Raw genomic sequence first — 25,000 nt, 5'->3', positions numbered from 1 at the left:
GTAAATAGATTTTGAACAGTTCGTAATTTCCCTGTAAAACTATGTAAGCCAATGTGTATTATTTACTTGCAGTTGATGTTAGCTTCGTTTTTGTTGTTTTTTAGTTATTGTCTCCAGGTTTACCTTCTACATATTCTAAGCGGTATTCGGTTAAGTGTCCATATTTTAACGAAGCTAGAGCAGAATTAAGTTTTGTCTGTTATTGTTAGTCAGTTAAGTAAGAACCTAGATGACTTGTTGGATTTAATAACAATTTGGCGTTTTAGTTGTTGCTTATTCCAAGCTGAGTATCGATGAAGAAAAACTGAGGTCTTAGTCAACTGTTGATATTCTCTGACATATTCAGGTAAGTTTTTTAAACCTCATATACATTTTCTATATGAACTTGCCTTTCGTCCTTCCTCGTCGTGAAAATATCTCGTAGTTGGAATCTATGCTATCGAAGGTTCTCTCTACTAAAATATGTAACCAACTGTTATGGTATAAAAAAAAAAAAATTGTTTCGAGGGGATGTAGTCGTGAAGTTGTTTTTTTTATTTTGTTTTTGTTGCTTTTTTTTAATTACAAGAAATAACATTTATTTCTGAAAATCTGTCAATATAAATTTTTTTTATACATGTTACTACACAGTATTATATAGGGCATAGGAACAAAGGGAAATATTTTAATCACTACATCACACATTTCAATAATTGTGGGTGTTGTTCTGAATCATATTCATCTGTGATTAATACTTATGAATGTGATTCAAAGGATTTACTTCGAAAGGATTTACTTTGAAAATTATGCAGAAACTTTGTGTCAGATACTGACAATACCAGTAGATAAAGTGCTGTATGTGTGAAGACGCGTGGCTTAATGGTTAAGGTATACGGCTCAAAATTATAAGGTTACCATTTCAATTCCCGGCGATGCATTGTATCCTTGAGCAAGACACTTTATTTCACGCTGCTCCAGTCCATTCCTCTGACAAAAATGAGCAGTATCTGTACTTCGGAGGACCAGTCTGGTTACATTCTGAATCACGCTGAATCTCCCTGAGAACTACAATAAAGGTAAACGTGTCTGTGGAATGCTCAGCCACTTGTACATTCATTTCACGAACAAGTTGATCCGTTGAACGCATCGACTGGAACCCTCGACGTCATAACCGACGGAGCGCCATTGCTTTTCTGTGTTATTTCATTGCGGAGGTTATTTTTGCAGCAAGCAGGTATAGTGTATCGAAATGTCCATAATGAATGCGGGATGAGTCTAGCAGTGCAATATACTGTCACCCCATGCAAACTCGTGAAACAGTGAATTGTTTGTATGCCTTTGTACTTTATTAAATCGCTTGTGCTATAATCATTATTGCTAAGTTTTCACTTTCATGCCCCACAATCTAATTTATTCCCTTCTCTATTCAGAATTTCTCCGCCTTCATCGGATGATGCATTTCTCTATTGAAAGGCCGTTTCGGGAAAATGAGATTCTGTGATTTCTTATTGACGTTCCTAATTAGTGAAGACACAGCTATTTTTTCCGACGTGAGTTGCAAACGAATCATTTACTAAATATGAAAACAGATTATATGTCTCGAAAGAAAAGAGGGTTCGTTGATAGCTAAGGAAAAATTTGTTATAATAAAACTTCTGCCCTGCAAATTTTACATGCTATCGTGAGTGAAGACTTTGCTGTTTTCTACCATTACTAGCAACCATGGCTTCCGTCACTAGTAACATAGTCATTATCAACTTCTATTAAAGACTTGTCACGTGTAAAAATCGTCATGCAACCATAACAGACATTAATGTATATTAAGTATTTCTATGAATCAAAAGCACAGCCTAATGCTCTTTACATTATTTTGCCAAATTTATTTCTACAGAAATTATAGCCAGCCCCGAGGTTTTGGTACAACGTTTCATATCGAGACGTCAGATATAAAGAAACAATGACATCGAAGACAAAAATTGGTAATGAGTGTATATGCCATATTTCGGTGTTTGTTTCCACTTCATCAGCATTCATCCAACCCACTATTGCCACAGAACTTATTGCATAAACAGCCACCGCATACAGCGGTGTAAAGTTACACGTTAAACACATTCCTGGGGCTGGTATGTAAGTATTACAAACTTGTCGTCACGTGAAATTTCGTTACGCAGACATAATATACAAGGAAGTATAGTAAGTGATTTCTTTATGAGTGAACACAACAGCCTGCTGCGTCAGCATTGCTCTTTACATTATTTTGTTAAGCTTATTCCATAAAAAAACACATTAAATATACACACAACATTAAATATACTTTATTGTATATTAAGGTTGCGTAACGAAATTCCACGTGCCTACAAGTCTTTACTATTTACATATTAGCTCCATAAATGCGTTTAATAAGTAAATTGTTATATCCAATATTTTAACACCACTGTATACAGTGGCTATATAAACAATGTCTTCGGAGGAAAGTGTCGATTATATGAGCGCTAGTGAATAGCCAATAACTCCCGAAATATGGCATATACATTCATTACTCATTTTTGTCTCCGATCTCATTGTTCATTTACATCTGTCGTCTGGACATGAAACGTTGTAGCAAAAAAATCAGTGCTGACTAAAATTTCTGTGGAAATAAATTTAGCAAAATAATTAGCAACTTCGTATTTACCTAACAATCGCTATACGTTGAAAAGCGATAAGAACATCAAGGACCAATTCACCAATAACATAAGTACCTTGAACAATTAATAGAAGCATAATACATATTACCATGTATCAGTCTTGTTTACAAACATGTTTAGATTGTATTGAATAAACTGGATAATTTTTTATCTCTAGTAAGAGTGCAGTGAAAGGTTTTCAGTGGATTCCCTTGCTTCGCAGTAATGTGAGAATTGTGATTTGCTGTTTATGATTTGCTTGAAATTCTGAGTTGGATTCTGCATGGAATTCGTGATATATTCCAAATTCCCGGCCAGATAGGAGCATGCAAATACAAGCAGTCACGCGCACAAACACTAGAAATCACGAGCATGTACATACAAACTCATGTATAACTTTCTTGTGCCTCCGTCAAGGAGAAAGACTTACATCAATAACACGAAGTAATTCAGGTATCAAGGGGAATGTTAAAGTTATTTGCGCTGTAAACACCAAGAATTACTAGATACAACTTGATTTTTAGTGAACTTTAATCTAAAATCCTTGAAAATCTGAAGTAGATCTTTCAGTGTTAGTTTACGTTTCTCAATACTATATGGAAGATAGAAATTTCAACTATCGAAATGCATTGAATTGTCAATATACTACTTTCCTAGGAAACTGAAATTCAGCATTGGAATGAAACACTTGTTTCTAAAAGATGAATACATAAAAGTTGTTTATTTCCTTAAAGGAAGCCATAACAAAGCCCAGCAAATAAAATATGTTTCATAAAAGCATATAACAGAAGAAATCTCTGCCTAATACATCAAAATTCGACAAAAATATTGTGTTCTTTTAATAAAGTATCGTTTGATATTTATGGTAGATCTTTAATACTGTTTATTATTTAAAGTTTTTAAATGCAGACACGCAATCATTCGCATCTTTTTATAACAACGCATAGTATTTAGCGATCATATACTGCTCCCATGTTTGATTCTTTGTTACGTATGTATTTTGTATGAGTTGAAGGTTAGTGTTCCCAACAAGTCATTCATTGTTTCGAGATGAATAGTGAGCGATGAATTAACCACACAAGTGCAGGAAGAACTGGCGGATTACGTTTCCATTTGTTTAACCAAAAATATCATTATTTACTTCACCTTCCATTGAGAATATCTTTCACCAAGAAATCGAGTCCTTGGTTTATTCTTCAGCTTTCAGTATCATGCTCAGTGCATCTACCCATTGTGTCTATCCCAGTCTATCTAAAAACGTCTTAAAAAGAAAGGCAAAATATACTTTACTCACCAAGGACAAGAATCCCTAATTTAGTAGATGACCTGTGTAGACTTATATCATTGAATATCACTGACATACGAAAAGTATTACTTTTTCAAAAAGCGTTGTTTTAGAGAGGAAAAACAATTGAAATCAGTAACTAGATGTTTGAATTCATTTAAATTATTCATAGGCTGTGCAATAGCGAATAGTTTTGATTCTGAGATTTACATTCAAATAAGAATTTAAACATTTTTTAAAGCAATACAAAGAAATTCAGATACGCACACACCCGCGCGCATCGACAGCGAGTATAATTGCATATGCTTGTGCATACATACACACACACACACACACACACACACACACACATACACACACACACTCACACGCACACACACTAGAAATTGAGAAAAAGGTAGAAATATGATGTGCAGATGAATATGGCATTAACATCAAATTCTCTGTTTCTCTCCTTCCTTCTCTTTCTCTCGCTGTCTCTCTCTCCATGTATATATATATATATATATATATATATATATATATATATATGAATGTATATATATAATTGTCACTAAATGTGACTAGGGTGTGTAGAAACACCTACATCGCTAGAAATACTAGCTAAAATTGTTGTTAAGCACTTACAGGGTCCTGAATCGTTAAAAAAAAGCCGATCGAGAATTCTTAGTACTCACGTTTCGACAATTTCCCTTGCCTCATCAGTTAAGCCCGCTCGACCTCGGCTTTCTCCGGTTTGCTTCTCTATTAGTATATATGTTTTCGTCATCCAAATTACTGAATGATTTCAGGATTCGCTAATGTGTATACATTATATTACTATAAACAGCAGGTTCCAGTTTTTCACCAAAAAGTCGAAACACAAGTGTCACTAAATGTGACTAGAGTGTTAAGAAACACCTCCATTGCGCGAGTTACGAGCGAAAATACTCTAATGCTGCAGTTAACGCACATGAATGAAAATATATACCCTATCAGTGATCTGAATTGTCTGAAAAATACTGTTCGGGATTTCTTAATACAGCCGTTAGCTTCGGCTATTTCCGTTGCCTCATCAGTTAAGCACACTTGATCTCGCTTTTCTTCGGCTTGCTTCTCTGTTCTCTGTTAGTATATGTTTTCGGCATCGAAATTAATGGATCATTTAGTGATTCGCTAATGTGGATACATAAAATTTATATAAACAATTCATGTGCGTTAACTACAGCCTTACAGCATTCTAGTTTGTATCTCTTCCCATGTATACGTATATGGTAGTGTATATGTTTTCATTCGAGTGCATTAACTACAGTATTAGAGAATTATAGCTCTTATTTCTAGCAATGCAAGTGTTTCTTAACACCCTAGTGAATTTTAGGAGCAATTGCAATTCATTTTATTTTTATGAAACATTGCAACTGTTGAAACTAGAATTTCTACTCCCTTATTTGTAGTTTTATAAAGAGGAAGACTATTTCTAATTACATTTGCTATATTCTCGCGCGACCTTACTAATGGCGAGAGATGCATGGTTTCGGAGAGTTTTAAATCTTCTTTCTTCCAAACAGATACATATTGTGCCCGGACTTTTAATATATATTTTGCCTATTTGGATTATGTTAGCTGAAAAATTTATCATTATTTCTTTTTTTTTAAGATAGTAATAACTTATTTGAATTTTGAACATATATATATATGTGTGTGTGTATGTGTGTGTGTGTGTTTGTGTGTGTGTGTGTGTGTGTGTGTGCAGGATATATATACATTTCAGTGTGTTTAAGTGTCAATCGGAGGACAGTGCAATTTGAGGACATGTACCCAGAGTGATAAAAATCAAACATCCTGTCAACATCATGGAGTTTGGAGTGATCACAAGTGATGGGGACGTCATGCCTCCATTCATCTTCCCACACAGCCTCACACTCAACATGAATGACTATATCAAATGCTTGGAGGATGTAGTGCTGCCCTGGGTCAAGAGGGTTACTGGTGGAGGACCTATGTCTAGCAACAGTATTCTGCATCTGGGTCGGTGTAATCGAATTAACTCGTATTCGGAATGCCTGACCATTCGCCAAAATGTGAACTCAATATTAATTACATCTCTCCATCGTTGGAATATATATGTATATATTCTAAAGATTTCACAGCAACGGGAAAATTTAATTAGATATTAACAACTGGAAAATTCGTAGTTAATGCCTCTTCTGTCAATCTCCGAAAATCTTTACAATCTCGCTCCTTTCATTGTTGATATTGTTCACTTTTAGAGGGACCAGTGGGAAAAGCCATTCGGGAATATCTAACGAACGTACAGGACAATGACGACAACAAACACGAGAGAAAAATGTAATTACACTAATTATATGGCCACATCTCATTAGCGTGAAGCTAGATCAAATCAAATCAAGTTAAACCAACAAAAAAGCCGTGCCGCTGCCACACAGATGAGTTGTGGGAGTGGCAAAGGAACTGAAACTGTCCAGTAGGACTAGAGACGAAAGAGAAGGAGATAGAAAGTCAGAATGAAGGAAGAAGTAAACAAGCCTTGTAGGAAAAAAATGCTTGAAGTGCGACCGACCTGGTAATGGCAAAACAACAAAAGGATGAGAGGGTTTTAGATGGTCATGGGTTACGTGGTAGTGGGAGGAGAGAGAAACAGTTGTGGAAGCCAGAGGGAGACAGAAGCAACAGCAGAAAATAGCAGCGAGGGAAAGAAGAAGAACGAGAGAGGGAGGAATGTAAAGAAAGAGGCAAATAAAGAGGAAGAGACAGAAATAGACGCCGCACACACAATATATATATATATATATATATATATATATATATATATATATATATTTCATGAATATTCTATAAATAGGTAAAAAAAAGAAAAATAATGAGTGTGTAGTTTTAAGTAAATAATGTTTCAAAGATTTAGCAAGAACACAGCAAAAGTAAAAGCTGAACGAACGGGAAATTCGTAACTAATTCCTCACCACTCAACGTCCAAAAGAACCTTACAATTTAGCAACTATACATGCACATACATCATCGTTTTAAAGTGCAAGTTTCTGGATTTGCATACATCATACAGTTCCCCAGTAGGATATATGGAATAGGGAACAAAATTTTGTTCATCGAAGTAAAAGACGGGGAGATAATTCCGTCCATTGGTGAGATGAACATGAACACTCGAACAGGCTAGAATGGTTCCCATCGGAAAGACATGCTAAAAGGCTATAAATCATGCATTACAGATGCTTTTGCAGGAAAACATTTTCTGCAGGTGCTGTAAGTATTATAAACACTTCAATACACACAATGTAACGGTCATTGACGCCTACTTGAACAACATTGCTTCAAATATCGCATGATGCATTTGACGCAATCACACATCTCCACGACAAGCTGTAACATCAAAATGCTTCCTGCTGCTACTTGAAAGGATTTTGCCTTTCAAAGGCTGTAGTCTATAGAGCCACCTTCATGCTATCCGATGGCATCGGAGGACATCAGAACTACTTTCCCCAAACCAAGTGGAATATCATGAAGAGAGATCTCACTTTGAACTTCCAGTTGCCATCCTTGTCTCCGGAGAGACTATATATAATATACCAATTTGCAATATCCATCAATTGGCGGACTGAATTATCGTATTCATATCACCAGCGCTAGCAGTATTACTAAACTCCATGCTACTGGCAAACGACACTTCTTTTTTTTTAATTTTGAGGGCCTGTCTTCTTCCACACATGCGTAGATTATTTAATCCTTGCGGCCCATATAGACTACAGTCTGCACACGTTTCATTCTAACCCAACACATTCAAATTTTTTCGCTTCCACTACTGTGACAATAAAATCCACTGAACGACTACACATCTACAGACACGAGACAAATCTCCATCATAGCCTGCCAAAGACATTGAACTAATGTTTCTGATACACTATATTGCCGCTTGTTGACAAGTTGCCGGCAGCTCCTTTGAGGACGTGACCTTAAGACATCTGTCTATACTTATATACCATAAAAACACAGGCACACATACACACGCACAACGCACACACACAGATCACACCGACAAATAGTATGTGTGGAATTGAACTAGAGAGATAAATATGTTGATACATCTACATATATCTTTGTAGAAGATACAATTTCTCGAAGAGTCTTAACTTTATGTAATATTTAGAATAATTTGTATATACGAACTGCATCATCATAATATATTAAGAACTATTACATATTGATAACATAGCACATTTCTTTCATTACTTCAGCGTATTTAGCAATGTATCTTAATTATTACATATATGTATGTAATTCACCGAAGACAATATGAATGTAAATACATGCATATTTGCAAATGTTCAACACTAACATCCTTAATTGAGCTTGTTGTGAATTCTACATTGAATATAGAATAAATAAGCTGTAAACATATTCATACAACTCACGCCATATTGATAAATCAGCATACTTTCAGCTGATGACTGTTTAATAAGCTAATTAACAATAAAACTTTGTCTAATAATTCCTTCACACCATCCTATCCATCAATACAATTATGGAAATAAAAGCTAGCGCATTAGATTTATAAAATAATATATTCGTCAGTCTGAAGACGACTTTGGGATTGTTTCCAATTTATTAAATTGCTGATGATATACGTGTTGTCACACCTTTCCGCTTGTGTATGATTTCAGTGCTTCTGTGTGTCTATGTACATATAGCTATGATCGTATATAAGTATTTATATATGCAATGAATACGTATAACATTATAGATTACTCCTTCTCCCAGCTTTACTGCGTATCTCACTCAACCACTCTATGCATATATATATATATATATATATACTGTTTACTCTTTACTCTTTTACTTGTTTCAGTCATTTGACTGCGGCCATGCTGGAGCACCGCCTTTAATCGACCAAATCGACCCCAGGACTCATTCTTTGTAAACCTAGCACTTATTCTATCGGTCTCTTTTTGCCGAACAGCTAAGTTACCGAGACGTAAACACACCAGCATCGGTTGTCAAGCGATGGTGGGGGGATAAACACAGACACACAAACACACATACATACATATATATATATATATATATATATATATATATATATATATATATATATATATATATATATATACATATATACGACGGGCTTCTTTCAGTTTCCGTCTACCAAATCCACTCACAAGGCTTTGGTCGACCAGAGGCAATAGTAGAAGACACTGGCCCAAGGTGCCACGCAGTGGGGCTGAACCCGGAACCATGTGGTTCGTAAGCAAGCTACTTACCACACAGCGTGGGATAATAACTATGAAGCATTGTGTAGAATATATTGTATAAAAGATCGTGGGTAAGGCCAAAACAACGCGAAGTAAATGCAAAGTAGATCACAAGAAAACAAATATGTGAATTACTGTAGACTTACCTTGTATTCAATATTTCGGGGTATGACCCCATTTCAAGAAATTGACGAATGTTGCCGATGTGCGTGCGTGTGAACGTGTGTGGAGTTCAGCGATACGACACGCAGTCTGCAGGGAGGGACTCAACATACAGATAGTGTAGAAGCGTTAAAGGTCACTTCGCTAGCATTCGTTGACGTCTTCTTGCTCGAGGGCCTGTCCTCATCACTCGCCACCGTAAGGCAAGACTACAGTGGCCTACACAGCACCGACATTGGCGGCATCAAAAATAGAGGCCGATAGTCTTTTCTAACGAGAGCCGGTACTGCGTTTCCACCTGCGATGGCAGAGCGAGGTTGTGGCGTAAGAGAGGTGAACGCTACAGAGATGCATGGGTTATCGAGAGAGACGCGTGGGGGTGACCGAAGCTTCATGGTTTGGGGTGTCATAGGTCTTAATCAAAGACTTCGGCCCCATGTGTTCCAAACTGTTGGTGCAAGCCGAGGGAATGGCATCATAGTGCAGTGATACGTTGACCAGATCCTATGATCTCACACCATGCCCTTCTTCGGGCGTCACCATAGCCACATGTTCCAGCAGAACAGAGACAATGCTCCACACGGCAATAGTCAGCATGGACTACCTGAGTTAGCCCAACGTCAGTACCGGGCTCTCAGCCCGGATTTGAACCCAATTGTTCACCCTTAGGATGAAATCCAGAGATGGTTGAATCACATGGTCTCAAGGCCGATAGCTCATGTGGAACTAGAGGCGGCTTTCCTCAGGATGTGGGCACAGGTGCCAATGGCTTTTGTGAACCGTTTCATGTACTCCATGTACATACATACGGTGCATGACCGTTTTGAACACCCGGGAGGGCATATACGGTGTTGAACCTGTAACGTCCTAAAATCTCGATATGGTGCAGCTGCCCACTACCAGAACACATGACAAAGACAGACTGTGCACAAAGTGCATCCAAGAAATTTATCTCTGACGCAATGACATTAAAATATATTACAGTCACACACTTCTCGAATTCCTTTACCCGATTCAGTGTATGTGTGTGTGTATGTGTGTGTTTATGCATCTATGTTGTATATAGTATTTAACGTGACTTCAAATTTTGGCACAATGTCAGGAATTTCGCGGAAGAGGTAGATTGATTACCCGAGCGCGTTTCAAGAGCTAGAAAGTATTTATCAATGACTTGAAAATATTTTCTGCAAGTGCTGTAAGTATTATAAGGACTTTGATGTTACAGCTTGTCGTGTGGATGTGTGATTGCGTCAGTTGCATCATGCGATATTTGAAGCAATATTGTTCAAGTAGGCGGCAATGACCGGTGCATTGTGTGTATTGAAGTCATTGATACATAGTTTCTAGCTCTTGAAAGCATGAAAAGCATATTCTACCTCTGCAAAATTTGAACTCAGAAGATAAGTACGAACGAAATGCCGGAAAGCATTTTGCCAAGGGTGCTAGCGATTCTAGTAGAACGCTGTCTTCGATATGTTTAACGTTAAAATGTAATTCTAAATGTATTTGATGGAATATTATTCCATTTTCCAACGTGGAATTTTTGGTAAGATGCGCACCACACTTGGTTTCCCTGCTGCTTAACCGCACCTTGATCACTCTGGTCACAATTAAGCAGCGATAATATAAACACCACCAATTATTTCTCTTTGGTACATGTTATGCTTACGTCCATTTGTTGTATGTCCAAGTTAATATCTTTACAGGAAGTGACTTAAACCGTCACCGTGTTCCACCGTCGGACAGAAAAACAGAAACATGTATATACATATATATGTCATTTTTGCAAAGGAATGATTGAAAGATAAATTGAAACTTCGGCTTCGTCGACACACAGACACATATGCACACATATCTAAACACACATACACATAAATATGCATGTGTAGATACATACATATACTTTATATGTACATACATAGATAATATATACATAAACGTATGTAAACGTTTATATATACGTATCTAATCTTGTAAATAGATACATCGATAGATTGACATACGGCTGACTTCCATTGAATTATTAAATTTAACTAAGCGGGCCTTGAAGGCAAGTGATTAATTTTCAGCATAGTAGCATCGAACTCGAAACGCTGTCGTTGCCAAATAATCTTTCCAGCCACACACACAATGTGTTTGCCGCTACACATGTCATTTTGACTGACTATATCATACTTAGTTGTAACAAAAGGAATCACTACAATATCAACTTGATGACCTAAAATTCACTATTTTATCTTTAACAAATTATTGATTTTCTTGGTTTATGCTTTAAGAATTGTGTTGCTTTCAGTATCACATCTCTTAACGACAATGGTAATGACAAAAATGTATTGTCAAGCTGTGCGATAATATTTTATTTTTTTATTCGATAGGATTTACGTTTGACCTTTTAAACGTAGAAAAGTTATGAATATTTAAAAATTTGTTTCGAAGTTATCTTCATTGCTGCAATAATTTTTTAATATTAGTCTGCCTCAACTCATAGTTCAACCATTTATTTATCATATTGTTATCAAGATAACATGTACATTTTCTCTGAATTCCTTAGGCTACTCTAAAGATGTGCCAATGAAAGAATATTTTCCTAAATGCCTTGATGAAAAAAAATATTTTATTCCACTTTTGTTTACTCATTTTTGGTGGAACAATTATTAGATGAATTTCCAATAGCGTCAATTTCAAGGGAGGGCCTATAAGTCTGCAAATGATCGGAGAAATCCACCGGCGTTCGTTTTATCGTAAGTTTAAAGCATCGTCAAAAGGTAAACTCACACAAACTGCTGGCCCTTATTAAGCCTTTGAAATTCCAATAGCAAAGTACTAATTCGCATTAGATTCGAAACCGGAGCTTGTATCTGCAAACGCCACTTCTTAACAACACTCCGTAAGTAGCACAATTCTTTCTAATGTTTTTTTTTTATATTTCAACCACCTAAATTCGGTTTATAAGATTTTGTTAGTATGCTGTGGTAGATGAAATTCCCTTTCCTTAAAACTCCAAAATATTTAGCCTTGTTAGATGAGCACAAAGCTTCTATTAATAATTTGTGCCTGGTAGCACATTGGCAATTAAGTCGGACTTTTTGCAAAAATGTTTTACAGTACTTTCTTACGTTTGCTCACATTACAGTAGTCGGCATTTGCCAACTACGCTTTCGGATTTTTGTAAAGTTTATTTTATGTCTAATTTTACTATTTGATTTTTATAAATCAAAATTCCTGGGTAGTATTACTATAAGGTAATATTTTACTATTTGAAAAGAATGTATACTATTCGTGATTAATAATGGCGGTGGACTAGCAAAATTGTTAGGACATAAGAATAAATTGATGTGGTGTTTGTACTTGCACTTTACATTCTGATTTCGAACGCTAGCGAGGTCACCTTTACCGCTTATCATTTCATTGCCGATAAAATAAATTACCAGTTACGTACTAAAACCTTCCTCAATTCCTGCCGTTGTGCCAAAGTTTGAGACTATTATTAAGAATTAAATAAGGGCAATAGAATGGCAGAAGCGTTAGGGCATTGGAATAAATGTTTGCAGTGTTTGTTCTTGCACTTTCTGAATTCAAATCTGGCCAAGGTCAACTTTAGTTTCGTTCTCCAAGGATGATGAAAAAGAAATACCAGTCAAGTACGTAGATCGATGATATCGGTCAAAGCTTCTCCATTCAAAATTGTTTAACATTGAGCATAAATAACAAATCATTATTAATGATTAAAAATGGTATATCCTATACGAAGTCCCAAATCATATAAGAGAGTTTCTCAGACAGAGATGCAGAATTATGTATTGTGATATAAACATCCAACTGATAGGACGAAGCAATACCTTTATAAAGTCTTGCTTTATATAAACCATAACATCTCTGCTGATTTTCTTCAATTTATATTTGCTAACGGTTTAACAGTTTAGATTAAATTATGAGCATTGCGTCTTAACCTTGAGGAGATTCACGATAAATTATCAGAAGTAACTCAGGAACTGAATGCGAATGATGCTAACTCAATTAGCTTATCGCATTTCAGTTTAATAATAATAAGAAGAAGAACAATAATACTACAAATATATAATTTATTTTATTGAACAAAGGTCATCAAATGAGGGAAATGTTACGACTACAGTTTCCAATTTGTGGGGACATATATACATAGGTGAATGTAAGAAACGAATGGGTCAAAGTATTGAGTTAAAAATATATACATAGTAGAAAAAATATGTGAGCATATTAATGATGCAATACTCGCAGTACAGGCCAGCCTCAACTAATGTCCAGAATCACATTTACTAAGTCTTGTTTGGTGAGGACAGGAAAAGTCACGAATCTTGTCTCCATTCAATAATCCCATGATTAGAATGGTTTTATTAATAAGTTACATTTTAAAATCCGGTTAACCCTGACCAAGAACATTCATGCTAAGATGTTGTTCAGCCTTGGATATTTAGTAATAAAGGTAAATAAGACCAGAGCAAAGTGGAAGAAATACAATCACAAAATCGGGGACAAGAACAATGTTAAGGAGTAAGTAATAAAAAAAAAAAGAAAAAAACTAATACAATTATTTAGAGCTGTATATAAAATTTCAGAATTACCTGCTAAACCTTCTCATTATGACAGTGTGTGATTAGATTCTGCAGAGAGATGCATAATTAATGTCCTATTCAACGTATAATAGTATGCAATAAGGTTATACTTCGTCATCTAGCTTCAAACTACAGATACATTTTACACAATTTCCCTTGAAAAACGTGTATGAAACAGAGAATTGGATATCAATAACATGCCCTTGAAAGGGAAATGTGACCTTTTGATTGCAGGAGAATTTATTTTGGGTGGCTTGCGAGCGCACAGAAATATATACATAAACACATACAATCCATTTCTATGTGAGTCTGATTGCATGGGTCGATGAATGGATCTATATGTATTACCACACATATAGAGGCGCGTGTGAATACCCACATGAATATCAAAATATGTCAGTATCATTGAATACAGTAATTACACATGAACTACTGCAAGTTTCATGTTCAGATATTGCAGTAATCGGACGGGCTTCGACAACACATCGTGCAAGATCTAAAAATCCTTCAGAAACACAAAAATGTACATGAATATCACTATAACTATTTATCTATGTATGTATGTATGTATGTATGTATCTATCTATATATTTATCTATCTATCTATGCGTGCGTGTTTGCTTGTGTTTGCGTGTGTGTGCACATGTGTGTGTGTGTGCACATGTGTGTGTGTGTGTGTGTGTGTGTGTGTGTGTGTGCGTACATGACTCTGTTCGCGTGTGTCTATATCAACTTCATTCATTAAATGGCAATTATCTCACACGGAATTGAGCGCTCTATCATATACAAATATCATTACCTATATACATACATATATAAATAAATACATACATATATATATGCATACAGACGTAATTCGATTTTTTCCACATAAGGTTAATAAAAGTTAAAAAATCACTTACCAATTTCCACAGATACCACACTTCTTAAATGGAATTAATTTACAAATAGCTGTGTTTCATTCACAGTATTTATTCCTGTGTGTAGGAAATCAATGTGTTGGTTGAACTTGTGTTACAGTTCTTGTTATTTTGTTGCAACCCAGACTTATAATATTTCTAATATGTCGTTGAACAGATAAGCTGATAAATAAGTTTTCGAAGAGATGTTTTACGATAACTGTAATTAGTAGATTAAATCAAATCCAGAATTTCCGCGATTTGTAAATATATAATTAGTTCATTTACAGCTCATCACCCTTGACGAACACAAACAACGAAATATCTATAAAATGTTGCGTATGAAACGTGGAATATTAATTGGTTGCTGCCACATCATTGATATGTAGATATATATCACGGATTATAATTACCAGCCTTATAGTAGTAGTAGTAGTAGTAGTAGTAGTAGTAGTAGTAGTAGTAGTAGTAGTAGTAGTAGTAGTAGTAGTTGCTTATAAATATTAACGTGTGTGTACATAGATGCGTGGACAGTTGCATGTATAGGTAACTATTCAAATTAGGTATTTACTGTGTAAGTGGTGTTTTTCAAGATCTTTATATTTGCTCAGTTTTTGGTAGGACTTGACAGATACGTTTATATCGATTGGGACAGTTATATCAATGAGGAGGCATGATTTTTGTCTGAAGTCTTTCAGTATGATGTCTGGCCTATTTGCGTCTATCTTTCTGTCAGTTTGAATGGTGAAGTTCCAGAGGAGTGCAATGTGATCATTTTCAAGTACTGGGGGTGGTTTGTGTTCCCACCAGTTTTTATCATGGGGCAAGTCCAGGTTTTTGCATATTACCCAGTGAATATATTGTGCAGCTCTATCATGCCTGTTGAGATACTCTGTAGGCGCAAGCAGACTGCACATGGAGACAACATGATCGATGGTCTCATTTTGTTGTTGGCATATACGACATAATGGGGAGCTGCCGTTCTTTAATATGTTGGCCTGGTAGTTCTTTGTAGGTAGGCATTGATCTTGGGCTGCTATGATAAACCCCTCTGTTTCTGATTTCAAACCAGACGCCATTAACCATTGGTGGGTAAGGGCTTTGTCAATATCTGCATTGTTCGCTCTCTTTGGGTATTTGCCATTGAGAGGTTTTCCATGCCATTTTTCAGTCATAATAGCTAAGGCAGCAATTTTAGCACGGGTTTTCAAGCGCTTAGCTTTTTCTGCTGGTGTTTCTAGTTCGTCTAATTCTTGAATTTGTTGCAATTGGAATTCACTTAGATATCCCTTTGCCTGTTTTGTTACTGAGTAAGATGCTTTCTTGCTTTCATATTTTAAGACAAGTTTTAGCATCCAGTCCTCAGAGTTTTTTCAGATAGGTGTCTAGGCCAATTGTGGCTACCTTCATTGATAATGCCAGCTGTAGAAGTCCTCGGCCTCCTTCTTTTCTTGGCAGATAAAGACGTTCTATATCTGCCTTAGGGTGGTGCATTCTATGCATTGTCAACAGTTTTCGTATTTTTCTGTCAACATTACATATTTCAGTAATTGACCAGTTAACGATGTTGAAACTGTAAGTCACGACTGGTATGGCTAGAGCATTGATCGCTTCGATCCTGTTTCTCGCGTTCAGCTCTGTCTTCAGTATTGCTCTCACTCTGCGATAACATTCACTTCTGATACTTTCCCTCATCACTGAGTGCTTGATATTGTCCCCTTCAATTACCCCTAGGTATTTGTAGCTCTCCGCTGGTTCTAACTCTTTTATGACATTTTGCTGGTCAAGGTTCACATTAGATGTATTTGTCATTTTTCCTTTGATAAAGGTAGCTTTTGCACATTTATCAAAGCCAAATTGCATCCTGATGTCATCATTGAATTGTTTAACAATCGCTAGTAGGCCTTTGAGTTGTTGGTCATTTTTTGCAAAGAGCTTTAAATCATCCATGTAAATGAGATGATTTATATTTTTATCAAATATTTTATAACCATACTGTGCATCATTGAGCAATTTTGAGAGCGGTATTAGGGCTAGACAGAAGAGGAGTGGTGATAGTGAGTCACCCTAGAAAATGCCACATGAAATTCTTACATCTCCAGCATTTAGAGATTCATTGTCATTGTTCAACATCAGTGTGTTTCTCCATGATCTCATACTTACAGATAAAAAGTTTCGCAGAGTAGGAGCTACTATTATTAGAGTAGGAGCTATTATTATTATTATTATTATTATTATTATTATTATTATTATTATTATTATTATTATTATTATTATTATTATTAACGTTTATCCCCTTGTGGGCAATAAAGAAGTAAAAATAATAATTATTATTATTATCATCATCATTATTAACCATTGTCTTTCCATTTTTTTTCTATCTCTTACCGAGGGTCTTCCTCACACCCAGGGCAAATAAACTCAGTGTCTACATCGACAGAACATTCAAATAATCACACCAGATTTTGCATTTATAGAGTCATGTGATAGAAAAAAGGGAAGGAAAAAGGAGAAAAAAAGGAAAAAAGAAAAAAATAATAAACGCAAGAAAGAAAATTAAGGGGGAAAATGAAAGTAAATTCCGAGCAGCAATGCTCTTCTCACTACCTGTGACATACCAGTTAAAACAAGCGTTTGCATTTTTTACAAGGATGATATGCCAATGAACACCTTCAAATAACTTTCAGTTCCCTTTTTGATCAGTCTAAATTCTCCTACAATCACTGGATTTTCTAGCCGTCTTGAGGTGCCACATTTGCTTCGATTTCGATCAGCAAATCTTCATATTTTCTGAGCTTATGAATTTATTTTGCCGAGGTATTATAATCAATAAACAGACTTTATTGTTTTTGTCTTTCGCAATATTTGATTTATTAGCTTTGATGGTCCTGTCTGCAAATACTGGAAATTCCTACACAATCGTTATATTTTCTCCCTACTTTTCAGCCTCAGCGTTGTGCTTGCACCATTTATCAGCGGTTTTGATTTTATAATACCGACATATTAACCAGTGTAAATATTGGCCAATTCTGTCATGTCTTGATTTATACCCTATAGGTGATCAAACTTTACACCCAGAGATTAAGTGCTTCCATCATATTGTCGCAGTATCGGCACTTCTCCATTTCATCACATTGGCTTGGTAGTTTCGGGTCAAGAAACTCTGATCTTGAACAGCTAAGATAAAGATTTCGCTCTCTGCCGATAGACCGAGCTACGTAGCCATTGATGGGTGTTCTTATGGTCTACATCAGGTTATTTGCTACGGGCCACATATTTGTCATGTAGAGGATTTTGTCCCCGCCAATCAGCCAATTATTCACACACTTTTTTCTTTGTCATTGATTTAACCTTCTTTGCTACAACCGTTGTCGCATTTCAATCATGTTCAACCTTGGTATAACGAGTTTTAGTATTCAGTCGTTAGGTCTTCGATGGCGCTGGTTTTGTAAAATATTTCAAATCAGATCATGCTTCCACCTCCTTGGTCTCTCAGAAAGATAATAACGATGCACATTTGCATTTGGGTGGTGCATTTTATTACACATCAACATCTTGCAGATTTTTCTGTCAGTTATCTTTATTTCGCTGATATTGAGTTCAACACATTTAAACTATAAATAACAACTGTAACTGCTAAGAAATGTATTGTTAACACCTTGTTACGTGCATTTCAACTCGGATTTTAGGACTGCTCCAACTCTCTTGTACCATTCATTTCTGATCATTTCGTTTATGTTTGCATGCTGAATGCCAGAGCCCGCATTTATTCCGAGTTTTGTAAGTTTTTTCTTGCTCAAGTTCTTTGTCTTCGATTTCCCTTTTTGGAGAGTGGCCATTATTATTATTGTTGTTGATGTTGTTATTATTATTATTATTATTATTATTTTATGTTTGACTTTTGCTTTGCATTTGTACAAGTTGGATCCAAGTCTCACCCAGAGACCTCAAGAGACAACAAGTTAGAAGTTCATGTAGGTGTTATGCCTAGGGTACCATATATTTGGATTTGTACAGTGTTGTTCTAGAGAATGTTTAAGAAACCATAAGAAAATTATGTGTTTGCTTTAAAATTTGAGATCACATAGACAGTATTTTACGTAGGATATGGACAGTTCCCATGAGCACTATTTTTTGAACTTCAGCCATTTTGGGGTTTCCTGGTATCTGAGCTAGGTAGTAATCAGCCCGTTTCGCTGTCATTCCCAGGGCACCTATGACAATAGGTATTGTTTTCGTCTTCAGATTCCACATTTTGGTAATTTCTATTTCAAGATCTTTATATTTGCTCAGTTTTTGGTAGGTCTTGACAGATACGTTTATATCGATTGGGACAGTCATATCAATGAGGAGGCATGATTTTTGTCTGAAGTCTTTCGGTATGATGTCTGGTCTATTTGCGTCTATCTTTCTGTCAGTTTGAATGGTGAAGTTCCAGAGGAGTGCAATGTGATCATTTTCAAGTACTGGGGGTGGTTTGTGTTCCCACCAGTTTTTATCATGGGGCAAGTTCAGGTTTTTGCATATTACCCAGTGAATATATTGTGCAGCTCTATCATGCCTGTTGAGATACTCTGTAGGCGCAAGCAGACTGCACATGGAGACAACATGATCGATGGTCTCATTTTGTTGTTGGCATATACGACATAATGGGGAGCTGCCGTTCTTTAATATGTTGGCCTGGTAGTTCTTTGTATGTAGGCATTGATCTTGGGCTGCTATGATAAACCCCTCTGTTTCTGATTTCAAGCCAGAGGCCATTAACCATTGGTGGGTAAGGGCTTTGTCGTATTTTTCTGTCAACATTACATATTTCAGTAATTGACCAGTTAACGATGTTGAAATTATTATTATTATTATTATTATCATTATCATTATCATTATCATTATTATTATTATTATTATTATTATTATTATTATTATTATTATTATTATTATTATTATTATTTCACCCGTCGCTAACGTTGTGAGTTCAAATTAAGCCAAGATCGACTTTGCCTTTTATCATTTCGGGGTCGATTAAATAAGTACCAGTTACGCACTGGTGTCGATGTAATCATCTTAATCCCCTACCTCAAACTTCCCTTGTAACAAAAATTTCAAATCATTATAAACATCATCATCATTGTTATTATTATTATTATTATTGTTATTATTATTATTATTATTATTATTGTTCAGTAGTTTTTATTTTTATAACGTGCATTCACTTCACTACCGAGCGCAGCTCTGTGCGCCTTGGGTATGTGCTGTGGTTTGCTGTGGTGCTCTTATGTTTACTGTATTGAAAGTGTTTTGCGTAGAATGTGTGCAGTACCCAGTAGTGCAATTTTCTGTATGTTATATATATTTGTAAGTCCTGGTATTTTTGTTATGTATTTGTCTGAATATTTTTTTATTATACCTAAGGCACCTACTATCATAGGAATTGTTTCTGTTTTTAGATTCCACATTCGAGTTATCTCTATTTCCAGGTCTTTGTATTTTGAAAGTGTTTCCATTTCTTTTAGAGAAACGTTGTCATCTGCTGGTATTGATACATAAATTAGAAAGCATTACTATTATTATTATTATTGTTATTATTATTATGAAGGTGTTGAGCTGGCAGCATCGTTAGCATGCAGGGAACAATGTTTCGCTGTGTTCTGCGTTCAAATTCCACCAAAGTGGACTTCACATTTCCTTCTTTCTGTTTCGATAAAAATAAGTACCATTTTAGCACTTGACTCAATATAATCGACACATCTCATCCCTCAAACTTGCTGACCTTGTACCTAAACTTGAAACCACTATTATTGTCGTTATTATTGTTAATATTATTATTATCATTGAAAATACGAGAGTATTGTATTTCGGTTGAAACATTGTCTATGGTTTCTAAAGAATAAAATGTTTCGAATGGTGCAACAATGCACTATAATACAAACAATGGGCTATATAGCTTTTGTGATTTAACCATCCATAGCCTGATAATATTTCTGAATAAAATTCCTTACTCAGATATCTCTAGGAATTGATGGAGTCGCCGCTATAATCAGTTTTCTAACGTTTTACGTTGAAAAGACAAGGGCGTACATGTATCATTAAGCATTTCTCTTCTGTTTCATCCCATTCGTTATATTTTCAGTTCCATCCCACTCTACGATAACTTAAATAAGAATCCACTATTATGACCAATGAATTCTCACAAATATTAAAGAATCATAGTTCGTAAATGGCAATTGTGTCGAAACACGTTGGTTTGTTCGTTCATATCGGATAAGAGACAATCTGTTTCAGTGCTTAACCCAACTGCCTACCTTAGAGAAGTGTAGCATTTTACCATTATTTGAACAACGATGGCTGTCTGAGGGGAACCTCCTTCTCTATTTGTTTTGAAAGCCACGAAACGTGTCGTTTCTCTTTAAAAGCTAATACTTAGAAATTACTGTTGTGGTCACTGTACCTAATTACATGTCTAGAGTGCGAGTTCGAATATTTCCTATATCGACATCGTCTTCAATGCTCTTCGGATTAATACAGTGAATACTATGGATGAGGAGAGTAAAGAAATTGAAACTAAGTATATAATTGTTGCTGTCATGTTGAATTACTACCGTTCTTATAAACTTGTGATAATTCCTGGAAAAGCTAGGTTTATATACATATACTCTCAACTGAGAGACATACTTTTATACTATTCTCTCATGTTTCTCAGACTGGTATGATACGTTTCGCATGCCTTAGTAATGTTGATAACAATTGATTTATCCAAAATAGCAGCCACTTCGCGGGCAGTAGTAATTGACTGGTATATAATTTTATCAATTTCTGAGGGATGAGAAACTAAGTTTACCTCGGGTTAATTTGAACTTGGAGCATAAAGCAGTGGAAGAAGTAGCACAAAGCAATTTAGTGATGTCCTATCGACTCCGCCAGCTCACCGCTTTTTAATGATAATAACATTTGCTGATGACAAAATCATTTGATCACGCAATATTTTCTTTACATTTATATTTATTGTTACTTTCGAAAATTCGAGTCATATTAAATTCTAGAAATATAGTTCTCGTTCCATAAGAAACCTATATGGTAAATGAATTTGTTAACGTCAAATAGAATTGAAGATAAAGTTGTTGTTTAATATCATATTTCCCCTTTTTAAATATGGCTACCATAGTCGAGTCGTATGTCTGAAGTCGTCATAGACCTTAGAATGTTTCATTTAACTTAGAAGAATAGAAGAATAAAAGTGAATCGCTAAAATCCATCCTATTCTGAAATGTCTCTCAGAAATAAGACTACGGAATTATGCTAATGTGGTTCGTTTGGTGCCAGTGAATATCTCTGGAAATAATGGCATAAAAGATATTACTTGCTTTTTAATATCACTAGCGAATGTTTTCTATAGAGTTAAATGCTGTATTTAGGATTTAGGAATCTACATCTAAATATCATATAGAAATAATTTAAGTCAGTCGCCGAGTTTTATAAATGCAATATTTTAACCGATATCAAATTCCATTACCTTACAAATCTTATGTATTCCGAATTGTATATTCATAATTTGAACAGTCTTCCATTATGCAGCATGAAACTGTTTATATTTTCAATGGAAACGAGTAGTGATATAGCCATAAAGTTTGACTTCATATATTCATAAACGAAGTCAAATATTCACATACTGACGTTTGATTAAGGCTTAAAACACTAAAATAATATTTAAATACATGCATATATATATTATATTATATATATATATATATATATATATATATATATATATATGCATGTATGTATATATATATATGTATATATATATATGATATATTATTATACCATTTACTAGTTATTCTTTTCGTATTTTATTGATTTTTTTGAATAAAGTTTTTGTGATATATTTGTTTTCTGGAGGGTGTGAATTCAATTCTTCTTCGCTGAGTTACCTAATAGTGTTTTTTTTTCTTTAAATTGTATATATATATATATATATATATATATATATATATATATATATAAAGAGAGAGAGAGAGAGAGAGAGAGACATACATACTTACATACATACATACATACATACATGCATATATACATGCATACATACATACATGCATATTCATATATATTCATACATACATATAAATGCAGACCTACGTACATGCACGTGTATACGCAAGCGAATACACGTGCAAAAATCAAACGTATGCTCCTTCAAACCTACAGACGTATATATATATATATATATATATATATATATATATATATATATATATATATATATATATATATATATATACTTAAAACATGCTTATATACATATACACTGGGTACTAAAGAAGAACCCAGTGAATATTTAGTGACAACTACAAAGCAGCAAACTATTTCAGTGTGCTTTAGTCATACGATATATTCAAGAATTATTTGAACCAAATCATTTTGTCTTTCTTCATAATTTATGCCATTGCAAATGTGAGATTGCATTATATTGTGTTACATAAAGGTTTATAAGTTGAAGTAGACGAGTTAAGCGTAATTTAGAAAAGGTGGTTTGTATAATGTCAATACTGAAATGGTCTGAGAATGGACAAATGCTAGAAATAATAGAATTTTTTTCTGTCAAATCATGCAATCCACTATTTTATGAGAAAGACGGAAAGAAAGAAGGAAAGAAGGAAAGAAAGAAAGAAAGAAAGAAAGAAAGAAAGAAAGATAAAAAGACGGCATTGACCGATATAGTCTTGCATATCATTACTCTGATTCATAGTTCGGGTGTTTATGGTTGAAATACAGCTCCTCCTTCGTTATATCCAAAGGGGCAGGGCTCACATCCAGCATGATCCCTCCTCTTATTTTTTAAACATTATATGTGAGTTACATATCATAACTTACTGATCGTTTCGTTATTGTTAGTTCGGAAAGTCGTAATGATATTCATCCCATGGCATTGTTCATATTCACGTTGAGATGCAGATTCTCTCAAAGCATCCAGGATTTTTCCACAACTCTGCAAGATACTTAACAAAACGAAAACAATTTTGAATTGTATTAACATCTTCTTTGTATGAACACATTTTAGCGCTTTTAGCGTTATTGTTTTTTTTTAAATATTGCAATCATAAGAAGTAATGCAACGATTAAAAATGTTCAGCTTATTCCCATATTGGTGATGTCCATGTGACTGAGTTTCAATTTCAACTAATAAAGGTGGGTGTTTGTAGGGAAGTGGTGATCGTGTAGAAATTACAGTGGATACACCTAGGAAGCAATGACCGAGTGAGACGTTTTGGACTGTGCTTATAATGTGAGATAGATAGATAGATAGATAGAGAGATAGAGAGATAGAGAGATAAATAAATAGATACAGGCAGACAGGCAGACAGGCAGACAGAGGATCAGAATGAAGAGGAAATGCCAATAGAAAGATTGAGTCTCTTTGAGAGTAATAGGCACCTAGTTATTCCACGAGAATAAAAAGTATTACAGAAGCGAGAGAAAAGTTATATGGCGTAAACCTCTAGTACCTGGGATAACTGCGTTGTTGCTGACTGAAGTAGTCCTGGATTCAGCCTGACTTGGAAGTTGAGTTTGATGGGGTATTTAATCTCTATCAATGTAATAAAGGCGAGAAAATGTTAGGAGTGTAAACGTATAGTTGTTTTCTGCATTATATCCTCTTTCGCTTAGAGATACAGATGGAGTATTTTTCGTAAAGAAAGATGCAGTGTTTAGATTTTCCTAAAGATTGTAGTTCTTTGTTTCCTGCAAGTGTAATTTAAAGTGGGGTTAATTAGGAAATGTGTTCAAAGCATACCTGTTGAACTCGGAGAAATGAACAGCAATTTTGAAGTTAGTTTCTAGTTTTTTGCGTCGTATTAGCAGAAACGTGGAGAAAGGTAAGATTCCATGAAGATCGTAATGGGTCTGTTTTAAATTAATAAGCAGTAAAGATTTAGAAATGTAGTTACGGTGAGTAAGTATTTCTTTGTTGGTGTAAGTGTTAACATGCAGTAATTGATCACAATGTTTGAGCACAATGTTTGAGCACAATGTTTCCTTTCGTGAGATGGATTTTCTAAAATCACATAATTTGCGGAAGTGGAGGTACAACACGAAGACATAGTTCTGAACAACTGATTTTGTAATAGAGTTCTATATTTAAGAGATGAGGAATTATGTACATGAT

This window comes from Octopus bimaculoides, chromosome 1 (genome assembly GCF_046866305.1).
Source record: "Octopus bimaculoides isolate indiv1 chromosome 1, ASM4686630v1, whole genome shotgun sequence".
Classification (NCBI taxonomy): domain Eukaryota; kingdom Metazoa; phylum Mollusca; class Cephalopoda; order Octopoda; family Octopodidae; genus Octopus; species Octopus bimaculoides.
Note: the sequence above shows the minus strand (reverse complement) of the source record.